The 12,317-nt window shown below is 41.2% G+C and overlaps 1 protein-coding gene across 4 annotated transcripts in view; it reads right to left on the reverse strand.

Annotated features, from left to right (window-relative positions):
• gpam (glycerol-3-phosphate acyltransferase, mitochondrial) overlaps positions 1–3,143 on the reverse strand; it is a 42,978-nt gene extending 39,835 nt beyond the window's left edge. For 3 of the 4 annotated variants that reach the window (XM_080788632.1, XM_080788633.1, XM_080788630.1), the window contains exon 1: positions 3,003–3,143. The gene's annotated coding sequence lies outside the window, so the exon portion shown is untranslated. The remainder of the gene's footprint in view (positions 1–3,002) is intronic. The other variant, XM_080788631.1, reaches the window with a different exon arrangement.
• Positions 3,144–12,317: the final 9,174 nt, after the last annotated feature.

Raw genomic sequence — 12,317 nt, forward strand, 5'->3', positions numbered from 1 at the left:
TTCCTTGGGAACTCAAGGATACTCAAAAATAAGAATCATATTTCTATAGTTCTTGCACAAATTGCACAAATAATATACAGTAAGTATTGAATCCTAGTGTTACTACTGGTCAAATGCTAGTATTAGCAATAACATCTGTTGCACACCCGTATTATTGCATTATGAAATAATTGTATAATATAACAAACTGTGTCAAAAGTCAGTCAATGATTTTGACTTTTGCATTTACTGTTGGCATTAGGAGTCATTCAAATAGTTTTATTAATTGCCTGTCATTAATTGGACCCAGCCTGATACCATCTTATAACCCAGGCAGGAACCAGTGGGGAACTATATAATCATGAATGTCAACCTTCAAATATTATGCAGGACTGTCTGCTATGCAAAACTAAGCATGCACTTAAGAAAAAAATAGACGTAGTCTACATACAGTACATAGAATCCAGCAGGGTTTTTTTTTCAAGTCATGTACAGAGTAGAGTCTAAAATAGCAGATCTACTAGCCTCGGAGACCGCAGCTCACAACACAGTGCAGCATGGAGCATTGGAAGCTTGTAGATCTGACGTGTTTAGTTTAACTCAGGCTCAACATAATCAGGAAAAAAAATGACTGGTGCTTCTCATTAATTTGGAAATGGGTCAGACTCGCTGTGAGGCACACACAGTGAGCGTGTGTGTGTGTGTGTGTGTGTGTGTGTGTGTGTGTGTGTGTGTGTGTGTCTCGCTTTTGTGTGAGCCAAATCGGGGGTTGGGGTAGTCTAATCTTCTCCTGTACCCGTACCGTGCATAACAAGTAAAAGGGGGGCAGCAGGCACACACATGCGCAGCTGTTGCCCAAAACACTCTGGCCCTGCTGCTGAAGCTGCCTGGCCAACAACCGATGTATGAATGAGCTCCCAGCAGGCATTGTGTCCTGTCCTATTCTAATTCCAACGTGACGGGCCACTGAACGGCAGGCGAGGGAAAGGGAACCCAGCCTTTCAATGGGGTCAATGACCGAGAGTACTCCGGCGGATGGGGTGACTTCGACGGAGGCAAAGGAAAAAAAAGGTTGCTTAAGGTTGACATGGTGTGAGGATTAGGGAGGGAACAGTCAGGTGAGTGTGTGGCCTTATAACACGATATGCACGTTTTCCATTAGGCCCTGCGGCCACAAACCGCCCGCGCCCAGTGAGGGAGCTAGCCCTCCCTCCTTTCAAGATTATAATGGAAGAAAACGCTGCATTATGTACCACTGTAGTGACTGTACCACTGAAATCTTGAACATATAGTGTTAACATGCATGGCAAGCCTGCTAAAGAAATCCATAGAACACAAAGCTGAGAAGAAGAGAACTAGGCTCTGGGGGATTTATAAAGTGGTTTGTTCTCGCTTCTCCTTAGCTCTCTGCTCTTGTGCCTGCCTTGCACCACACACAAGCAAGCAGTTATGAGACAATGAGGCCCTAAATCCCACCCTTGTCATAAGGGTATGCCCCCCTCCCCCCTTGTTATTAGAGTATATCCCCTCCTCCCACTCACGCACAGCATAATGTACACTACAGTGTACAGTGCACACATCAACAACCCTTTTTTTTCGCCCATTTGCTTCTGTCTGTCTGTCTGTCACATATTTAAGAATACTGAAAATAGAGCAGCCAGTATGAAGCCTATCTTAAAGTTTAAACGTTAGCTCTCTTAAAATACCTAGAGGTCCAGCAGACTTTATCCAGCATAAACACAAGACTAGAAAAAAAAAAAATCACAATCCACCCCAACCCCCCTCATCCATACACAAACACACACACGCACCACTGTCAAGTGACGTCAAGACCTACAGTATAGTAGGTTAATCCGTCTCCCAACAGCCTCCGGGCTGTCGTTGTGTCTGCTGCAGTAATAAGCGGGTCAAACAGTCCATGCATAGCAGCATGGAGGTGGTGTGACACTGGGTGACAGATGGATGCTGGGTGGCTGGCTGGCTACTGCGGGGAACAATGGCACGACACACCGACTACAAGCTCAGGCTGGCTGAACATCGCTTGACCACGAATAGCGGATGTTTTCTGTTTTGTACTGAATCAATCTCACCATTCCAACAATATAAGTGAATAAATGGGTCTGAGAAGACAAAATGGTTTGCTTGCGTGGTCGTCACGGCATCAATTAACAGGCAGCAGGGTCATCATCTGACATCTGTGCCGTATTTGCCAGTGTAACTGACAGGGTCAGTCTGCGATCTGCAACTCCAAAATGCCAATATATTTTGTATCAACCCAATCAACTTGCTCAGTTGTGTTTTTCTTCCTTTTCTTTTTTGTGTATGGCTCTTGGTGTACGTTTCCGTGATTTGACATAACGGAAGAATCAGAGGAGGAAACAATAAACCACAGCCAAAACAAAACAAACCACATCTGACGGTCTGACACCGCATGTCAAAGGACACACTGTGGGTAGCAAGGTAAGTTAGCTCCGCACGGCGTTGTACAGAAGCCGGTATCCTATCGAATTTTGCGACCGCGTAAGGATGGCTGTTTTGTAGGCAGAGCAGAGCTGTCTGATCCATAGCTCTATGCCGTTGCGCACATTAGCTATCGTCGGACCAGAGATACTCAGCAGATACCTGCATGTTCTTTTATGTTCCGCTGTCTGGGTAAAATTGTAGACGTTTTTTTTGTCCGTCTTCTTCTTCTTTCACAATTAAAATACAAAAGGCAATGAGAATTGAGAAATGACCTTTCAAGCCATGTAACCTGAGCTAACTGCCTGGACAACATGCCAGCGCATTTGCACAGCAAAAAAATGATCTGACCAATCACCAATTTATTCAAAGAAAATACGCAACCTTGAACCTACGTAAACAGCCACATATCTGTACAGTAACCACTGAACCACAGCAACCCTACCGGAGTCACACAATTCCACAGGACGCCAATCTCGATACAACACCGCACGGCTACCCAGACTAGCTAACGTGCCTTATTATTATTACAAAAAGACAAGACGCATTTTAATTTCACGTACCTTGAACGCAGCTTCACATTGAAACATATCTGGAGAATTCACCGCTCAAAGAAACAAAGTGCGTCTGTCCGTACTGACACTGTCTTCTACTGTCGCTGTCCTTGAGAGCAGCAGCGTACTCCGGGCTCCATTCACTGTTAACTGTGTGTGTGTGTGTGTGTGTGAGTCTGAGTGACTGTGACCGTGCGTGCGTGTGCAGAGTGACAGCAGGCTGCAGTAATGCTGCTGACAACTGTCTTCTACTGTACGAGCGGGAGAGGGAGCTGTTTCTCCCCTGAATTTACATTGATCAATTTAGTTTTGCTTGTGTTTGGGCCTTTTAATTTACAGTCTGTGGCTGGGGGTAAGATGATGATATCATATGATATCATATGATATAGTACTTTATTGTCAGTTCACACTGAAATTTGTCTTGCGACACAGCAGCCAAGTATGCAGAACACATATACACACATTTGACATAACACAAAGAACAAGACAATTTACATGAATAAAGACATGAAGACAAGAGCAGTATCCAATGCTTAGATTATCCTGTGGCTACTACAACTCCTGATTAAATCATAACTCGCTCATTTTTTGCTCATTTAAAAAAATTCAAAATACCATGTAAACTACGGAATTCGGTCTTTCATTTGGTATATAGATCGGTTGTGTAGGCCCTCTCTACGAAACGATATCAAGTGAAAAGGAAATGTCGGGGAATCGGGTTATAAAAGACACCATTATCAAGCAGCAAAAAGGCGAGTAGGCCTATGGGGGAGAAAGGGGGACGTCGGTCCATTGTGCCGATAATAGCAAGACAGAGTAAGAGATATATGCCTAAAATCATATTTACAAAACGTTTCAAATGGTAAAAAAACAGAGATGATTTCAATCGAATATTTAGACAAAGTCATGCAAGGGGAACTTTCTCTGGACTCCATGGGCTAAGAAAATAAACTTTTAAATCTCAATACCGGTCAGAATGACCGCTCCGACGTCGTAGTGTTAAGCCTCAAGGTCGACTGGTGGACAAAGGACCTCTTTAGTCTGACCTTATTGTATGCTGGTACACCATATCTCCTTCCTGAAGGTAGCAACCTATATTCTCCATACAACACATGCTTAGTATTAGAGGTGATATTCCTTGCTAACCTTAGGATGCTGTTATCATACTTGGATGTATACAGTTTCTGAAGTTGTTGTCCAACAATCTTTGAACAAATGTTCAGTTGTTGCAGCAGTTGTGACTTTAGGGCTGCAGACCATCCATACCAGGTGGTACTACAGTACTGAAGAACACTCATACAGAAGTGAAAAACAAAAGAAGAATCTGTCTACTAGCACTGAAGGATCTTAGACGGCGAAGGAAGTAGATTATTTGCTTTGTTTTCTTACACACTGAATCAATCTGATCGTTCCATGACAATAGATGGTCTATTACTACTCCTAGGTATTCGTATTTGTACGAACATACCTGGTTGATCGGTTCACCATGAATAGTAATGGGGGATCTGTGTATCTCTGGTGGTGTACCAAAAACAATCTCTTCTGTATTTTTTGTGTTAATGATGAGAGAGTTGTTTGTTATCACTCATTCAACCACCTTATTTACTCTGTGTTGGTGCAGTCCAGGATCACTGGAACTATCTAGGAGAGAAATCAAAACTGTGTCATCTGAGTATTTTAGAATGTATTGGTCTGGTGTGTCAGTGCGACATTCAGACAGGCATTCCTCAATACGACAGCTGTCAGTATAAAGGGTGAAGATGAGTTTGATAAACGTACTATACTTACTGTGGACAGTATAATATGAATGTACGTAATGCTAAATGAAACTTAGTTCTCGGGCAGCGGTGGCTATGGGGTAGAGTGGCCGGATGGGTAGAGTGGCCAGATAGCAACCGCAAGGTTGCCAGTTCAAACCCGGGCTCCCCCAGAGTTAGTGTCGAAGTGACCTTGACGCTGAGCAAGACTCTGAACCCCAAATTGCTCCTGATGTGCTAGTTGGTGCCTTACATCGTTTCCGCCGGCGCCGCCATCGGTGTATGAATGTGTGTGAATGGGTGAATGTAAAACGCCTTTGATAAAGGTGCTTTATAAATGCACCATTTACCCATACCTTTTTTCCAAACTCCATTCCTTTTCCATAAATGATAAATACATATTTGTAATTTAGGCTAAATGGTTGATTGATTGATTTATTGATTGATTGGTGCATGCGTGATATACACGGCTTGGGATATCCGTGGATATCCACGGCTTGGGAAGCCGTGGACAAAACACTGTTTTTTGATACAGAAAGCAAACGAATTCCCTCAAAACACTGTTTTTTGATACAGAAAGCAAACGAATTCCCTCAAAACACTGTTTTTTGATACAGAAAGCAAACGAATTCCCTCAAAACACTGTTTTTTTATACAGAAAGCAAACGAATTCCCTCAAAACACTGTTTTTTGATACAGAAAGCAAACGAATTCCCTCAAAACACTGTTTTTTGATACAGAAAGCAAACGAATTCCCTCAAAACACTGTTTTTTGATACAGAAAGCAAACGAATTCCCTCAAAACACTGTTTTTTGATACAGAAAGCAAACGAATTCCCTCAAAACACTGTTTTTTTATACAGAAAGCAAACGAATGTGTAGATCTTTGTCCTAAAGTCCTGTTTGATCTGACAATGTGACTTGCTTAGTCAGTTCTGTAGATAAAGTCTCTTCTCTGAAATTGTATGGATTTCTGTCCTTTGTCCTAAAGTCCTGTTTGGTTTAGTTAGTTATATACTTACACTACAACGACGTTAAGCTTAATGGTTAACTTTTTGACATTTGCGTTACTTTTATACACTCCAGAAACATAATGTTGTATTACTTACGTCATCAGAAATGGTCATCTGTGTAATCTGGTCCCAGCAGACCAGGCACAGATTTACAAATTACAAATCACATTACAACTACATACAGAGTATGTAGTTGTAATTACAGTGGATAATTTAGTGGATATACAAGCTCCAATTGAGTGTTGCGTACACATGCAGCGCGTTGTGAGCTTGCAGATCGTCGGTGCCCCACTCACCATGGTGCCCATATCCCGGGTGCCCAGTCTGCCCACCTTTCCCTAGTGCCCACTCTGTTTGGGTGCCCACCTATCCCTGGTGACCACTCTGTTTTGGTGCCCCCTAAACTCTCACTATAACTAGTCACTTTACCTCCCCCCCTCTCTCTATCTCTGTTTAAAAGTACAGGAAAAATTAAAAGTACAGGTGAAAATATAGTACAGGTCAAAATCTCTCTCTCTCTCTCTCTGTCACACTATGTGCGTAAATCTCCAGATCCCGACTCACGACTTTTCTCTCCATATCTATATATATTCTTGCCAGGTTTCGAGTCGGTCGGCTCTGGTCAGGCTCTGCCAGTTGGTCTAACTCCTTTCACCTGTGCAATTTCCAGCCTCTGCCTCAGCCAATTGAGGCTCAACCAATCAGGCTCTGCCAGTGGGCCGAATTGATTGCCAAGTACACCTTTCAGTTTTCAGTCTTCACACACAGATCTCCATATACCGGCTGACAGTTAAAACGGGTGCTATGACAACGTATATCATTAGGTTCCCAAGTTGCATCGTTCCCAAGTTGTCCGGTGGCCGACTGCGACGGGCACGTACAGGTCTAGTGCTACTTAAAGCATGATGAAATTTGGAATTGTTTGCCTTTGGTTGTCTATGTATGGTGTGGTATACAAAAATGGCCATAACATTTTTTTTTCGCGATGTTTCCGGCAGATCATTCTGTGTACCTTAATGACCAAGTGAATAGATAAAACACAATGATGTGATGTGAGTGATGTCATGACATCACACAGGTTAATCTCTATTCCTTGAGCTTTTGGGCCTGTGGCTCCCTGGCTATATGGATTGTGGTTTGGATTTTGTTCTGGTGGTCCTTAATTAATGAGTATGACATAAAGGAAGTTCACAGATGAGGGACTGCTGTCTGCGGTAAATTTGAGAAAGGAAATGGTATGATTAAGTAAGAAATTAAATCTAAAAGATAGCTATTCTTTGATTTAAACATCAACGTATCGTTTACATAATTTGATAAATAATAAAGTCACCAACAACAATATTGGTGTAGCTTTGATAGAACCAATTTCAGCAATTCACAGAGAAAGGAAGTTCTGACAGTTTTTCCTGTTCATTCTGCAGCCAAATTCATGATCATCCTACAGCCCAAGTTCTGGTAGACTCCGTGAGGGACCCCTATGCCTTATACTGTCTGCCACTCCCACTCCCTTTTGTGTCAGTATTATCACTTTAATCTGTATATTTTGATTTCCTATATTTATTGTTTTGTCCTGTTTGAATGTTGCATATATTCAAAGGACCACAATGGCAATTTGTTAATAAATAAATTGAAATATATAAAATATTGAAATATGGATGTAGTTTTAGGGGATAAATGGTTGAAATGGCCAGACTTTGTTGCCAGAGGGTAAATTTGTCTGTAATGCCTTTCTAGTCCACAAGAGTGTGCCGTCATACTTTAAGAGGCATGTGTACAGAAAGTTGTCCACATGCCATTCTGTAAATATTTTGATCACAGACCTGAGGCCAGTTCTACAGGCTCTACATCCTACCAACATTTTGAGGAAAAACGTCATTGTATATGTTGCTATATAGCAACAATTAATGTGAAACAGAAGCTAGTGAGCAGAAGCAGATATCATTTTAGTTTTTGTGGTATTTATCAGAATGATAAATAGGCTTCAAAACGAATTTATTATCATAGCATCATGTCAATTTCATCTCATTAGGCTATAGTACAGATTTGATTCTTCTAACCTCAGCCAGATAAAGGGTGTATTATTTTTGTTTTGTTTTAGCCTAATTTCATTTATTACTTGAAACAAAGTGGTGGAGTGCACATGTCTCACTCAGCATCCAACTGCATGTCTTAAAAGTGACACTGACTTCATGGTCGGTGTAAGCGCCAGGCAAAAGATTAGTTTGATGTGTTTAAAGTCTGGGTGTGTATCTATAGAAAGCCCATTAAAACAATAAACATATATGATTTTGATTTGTTAGCCAACATAATGTAAACTAGAACTGCACTCTGCCGAGTGCATACTTGCTTGTTGCACACTAGTAGGCCATAAATGGCCTACTAGTGCGCAAGCAGAGCGCGCAAGTACTTTCGACCGCTGGAAAGTATCACATCTCAGTATCTCTGTGAAGGAACGTTTGAAATGTATAATCATTACGTGTAACTATTTGCTACCTAACTACTTTTTTACAGAAAAATGAATCATTGATATGTGATGAAAAAAAAAGGTATATAAACTGAATTAAAATATATTATACAGTATAATTATTTTATTACTTATTGTAAATTGTCAATTGTTTTAAATGTATTTCATTTTTGTAATTTATTTTTGTACTATAGTGATATTAATACTAAATCATGATCAGAGTAATATGTGTCCAAAAAGTGAAGCCAAGTTTTTTTCAACCGTAGGTTTGTGCCTGGTTTGCTGGGACCAGTTACAACATTACGTCATCGTTGTGAACTGGGACCAGAGTACATGGTGTGTATATGACGTAATGTTGTAACTTGTAACTTGTAACTAGTCCCAGCAAACCAGGCACAGACTGTATGTAGTTGTTCTAGTTACAACTACATACAGAGTATGTAGTTGTAATTTGATTAGCAGTATACTGTGGTTACTTGGTTCCAAAAAGTGAAGACAAGTTTTCTTCAACGGTAAATCTGTGCCTGGTTTGCTGGGACTAGTTACAACATTACGTCATCCTTGAGAGAGTACATGGTGTGTATATGACGTAATGTTGTAACTTGTAACTTGTAACTAGTCCCAGCAAACCAGGCACAGACTGTATGTAGTTGTTCTAGTTACAACTACATACAGAGTATGTAGTTGTAATTTGATTAGCAGTATACTGTGGTTACTTGGTTCCAAAAAGTGAAGACAAGTTTTCTTCAACGGTAAATCTGTGCCTGGTTTGCTGGGACTAGTTACAACATTACGTCATCCTTGAGAGAGTACATGGTGTGTATATGACGTAATGTTGTAACTTGTAACTTGTAACTAGTCCCAGCAAACCAGGCACAGACTGTATGTAGTTGTTCTAGTTACAACTACATACAGAGTATGTAGTTGTAATTTGATTAGCAGTATACTGTGGTTACTTGGTTCCAAAAAGTGCAAGTTACAAGTTACAAGTTACAACATTACGTCATATACACACCATGTACTCTCTCAAGGATGACGTAATGTTGTAACTAGTCCCAGCAAACCAGGCACAGATTTACCGTTGAAGAAAACTTGTCTTCACTTCGAAGAGACCAAGCGAAACGATTACTTGCGCGCTCTGCTTGCGCAAGTAAAGACATAATGACTGTCATCCTAAAGTCATTATTACTCCAGTCGTGACCCATAGAAATTGGTCTGTGACCCACAAATGGGTCCCGACCCACTGTTTGGGAAACACTGAATTAGGACCGCCCCATGAGACCCGACAGAGATTTCACACAGAAAAACCACACTGCACTGTGTTGTGTTTCAAATGGGGCTCAACATGCAAGACTGAAGGCGTTGGCCATATGTTCATTGTTCATCATCACACCGAGGAGAATATAAGCAAGCATAAATGTCTACATGTGTTTGTGCCAGGGATCCCCATATGAGAAGATTTGTTAAAAAGTTCTAAATTATTGAAAAGGTTTCACATTTTTTCCAAGATTAGTCAAAATCAGGGCCAGGTTATCCATAGGCCGCTGTGTGCAGCTGCCCTGGAGCACTTTTTCAATTCACCATATTGATTTGCTTATCGCTTCACCTGGTGCACTGTATTTTGTTCTTACGGCCGGCCCAGGCCGAGCTGTGCTGTGCTGTGCTGTGCTGTGCCAACTGCAGCTGAAAATGTTATAGGAGTAGGACCTATATGCCTATTGTGTTCTGCTGTGTTCGGGGACGTTCGCACCCGCGACAAAGGGGGAACAAAAACATTATCTGCACAGGGGCCTTCATGGGGGTTAATCCGGCCCTGGTCAAAATGTAAAACAAATATGCCTACATTTATAAGCTCACAATGTGTGAGCCTGTAGACTGGCTATTTTTAATTGCTGAAGCTGAAAATGGTCAAATTGATTTTGATGCTGTATTAACTTATTTTGCTGGAGACCCCATGGAACCCCTTCATGAACCCCTGGCAGTCCCTGGAGTCTGGACCCCACTTTGAGCTCCTTTTTAAGCTATTGCTCAATCAAATCGAACAATAGCTGACTGGTTACATTAGCACTGCACTTTAAAGCTGTCCCCGAACATTCAGGGTTCGAACCTTCGTACGTTAGGGTTGGCACTCAAATCTTAATTAATGGGCTTGAACCATTCAGTTTTTTTTTGTGCAAAAGTGCACGAATCAAAAAGACTACTTAGTACTTACTGAGAACCTGCTGCATTCGATAATGTGATGCATGCACACATTATTTTGTTGGCAGTCCCAAATAAAAATTAAACTGTAAATCTTCTAAGAGTGAAGTCAATTAATTTAAGGAGCATAGTTAGTTACAATTATAGTCACATTAACGGCAGAGAGCTTCTGAGGACATCCTGTCGTACAGCCCATCTGTCTGACTCTCTGTGACCCCATTGAGACCCCACATAAGCACACACACACACACACACACACACACACACACACACAGGCCTGGGGCACACCTTCGCGCACAGCCGTGGACAGAGGAAGCTGACACCCGACGTCATTCCGGCTTTTTTGACATTCGGTTTTTCTCCAAAGTTGAATGTTGCCACTACTGTTGGAGCAGCCATGAACTACCAACCACACAGGTTCATCCCGATTAGTGTTAGTAAAAAGCAGGTAAAAGGGTAACGTTTGAGCAGACTAACATCAGTCACTCTGCCATTCACTGTAGTAGAAGAGAGGGGTTTTACACAGGAGATATGTCGGCTCCGCCTACAGGAAATACGTTTGCTGCGAACATGAGACCCGTTTCTGAATTCGTCTATACAGTAATTTGACATTTGTTACTTGTATTTATTTATACCTTAATGTTGTTATACTTTTCACATGTCTGAGTGTCATATATACGAAGCCAACTCATCATTACATGAAAATTATTCACCAATAAACTGATTCTGATATGAAGACAGCAGTAGGGAGCAAAGTATTTTCCATCTCTAGTCTTCTTTCAATTAAAATTTCAAACACTTTGAGGAATAATTTCCTTTGAGGAATCACGACATTATACTGCTATAGCTAAGCCTTTCTGTCTTTCAAATCATATGCCTATTAAACAGACTATATATCATGTGCATGTGATGTGAGTGAAGGTCATTCATCCGTGGCTTTGTGATGTGACAATATGAATAATATAGGCCGGGTCAAGACGTCACTTCATGCTGGCCTGGTACGTATTTGTAGTTATGATGAGTCCAGCTTTCAAATATAACACAAGACCACACGCATGAAATAGTTCTGGTAAGGATTTAAATAATAAATAGTTCAGAAAATGATTGAAGCAAAGCAGAACAGAACAAAAACTGAATGAATGAGGATAACTAAGGTTTAATTAAAAAGGGAAAAAAGACAAGAAAAAGGAAAGAGAAGCGGGACAAAGAGAAGAAAGATCTGACAATTAAGATCAGCTATTTTCAAAGGATTGTTTATACATTCGAAAACTTGTGAAAAATACTCTGCACGAGGAGTATTTTTTACTTTTGGTACTTTAAGTATGTTCATGCCAATTCATTTGTACTTTTACTCAAATACATTTTGAATACCAGACTTTTTACTTGTAACACAGTGTTGATATCTGGGATCTGGAGAATAAGTAAAACATGTGAAGGAAAAGTGGAGGTGCTCTCTGAGGTATGGTTATAGTGCAAACTGTTGTCTAATCTAGGCTATTGACAAGCCAAGCAGATTCCAGAAATGGTGAAAATTGTAATAAAACGAGGGTACACACACACACACACACACACACACACACACACACACACACACACACACACACACACACACACACACACACACACACACACACACACACACACACACACACACACACACACACACACACACACACACACACACACACACACACACACACACACACACACACACACACACACACAGATGTAGCAGCACTGTTGCCACTGATGCATGCAATGATCCGTCAGAAACGCTGCAGGAGATAATAGAAACCCTGAGACAGCAGGCTCCCTCCCTCCCTGCCTGCCTTCTTCTTCTTCTGCTGCTGCAACTGCTACCTCCATCCTCAAGTGCTGAGCTGTTCATTTA

This window comes from Protomyctophum bolini, assembly GCF_963924005.1.
Source record: "Protomyctophum bolini genome assembly, chromosome: 18".
In the NCBI taxonomy this organism is placed as follows: Eukaryota; Metazoa; Chordata; class Actinopteri; order Myctophiformes; family Myctophidae; genus Protomyctophum; species Protomyctophum bolini.